A 924-nucleotide genomic window follows, 5' to 3' on the forward strand; every position below is an offset into this window, starting at 1 on the left:
TCTCTCTCTCTCTCTCTCTCTCTCTCTCTCTCTCTCTCACACACACACACACACACACAGAGCATTCCTCTCTGATGTCCCCTCCTTCTGAAGCCCTTCTCAACATGTTTGGCTCCCAATTTCATGAATTTACTTTAAATAGCCAATAGAGTTACATTAAGGATATATATATATGGGCTTATTTACTCAAGCTATTGGACAACTTACCCATGGCTACACCCCTGAAGTCTTTCTACATACCTCTGGCTGACCTGGAGTTTGCTCTGTAGACCAGGCTGTCCTCAAATTCACAGGGATCCACATGTTTCTGCTTCCTGGGTGCTGAGATTAAAGGTGTGCTCTATCACACCTGACTCTTTCTGTGTTATCTGGCTCCATCAATTACTAAGAAGCACATAATGAAGACTTTTGTGGCTGCAGTTGTAGATTTGCCTTTTTTGTTGTTGCTGTCTAATTCTGCCTGTTTTCATGTCTTTGACCTTATGCTGTTAAAATTATATACATTTAGAACTGCCAGGTTCTCTTGGTGAACTTATCTGTTCATTCTTATGCGAGTCTCCTCTTTTATTCCCCACCCACTCCCCATATCTCTGAATGAGGTTTCTTGATCTGAGTCCTGCTGGAATGTGAATGATTCTCATCCAACTTCTTTTGATTGCCATTTGAACTTACAGATTCCTTTGTACTTTTCCTTTTAACTTGTATAATCTTAAATCTTACTCTGATGAAAGTTGATTTGCTCTTTTATGAACCTGGTTAGACTCTTCCAATATCTTCTACCTATGGGTTTCAATATCTAATGTCTTCTATTGCTCAATATCATCAGGGTGTTAACATTTGACTACAAATTATAGATCTGTTATCCAAAGCTCTGACCCAGGATGGTGAGTTGGCTCAGAGGGTAAGAGCACTGACTGCTCTTCC

This window comes from Mus caroli, chromosome 4, assembly GCF_900094665.2.
Source record: "Mus caroli chromosome 4, CAROLI_EIJ_v1.1, whole genome shotgun sequence".
In the NCBI taxonomy this organism is placed as follows: Eukaryota; Metazoa; Chordata; class Mammalia; order Rodentia; family Muridae; genus Mus; species Mus caroli.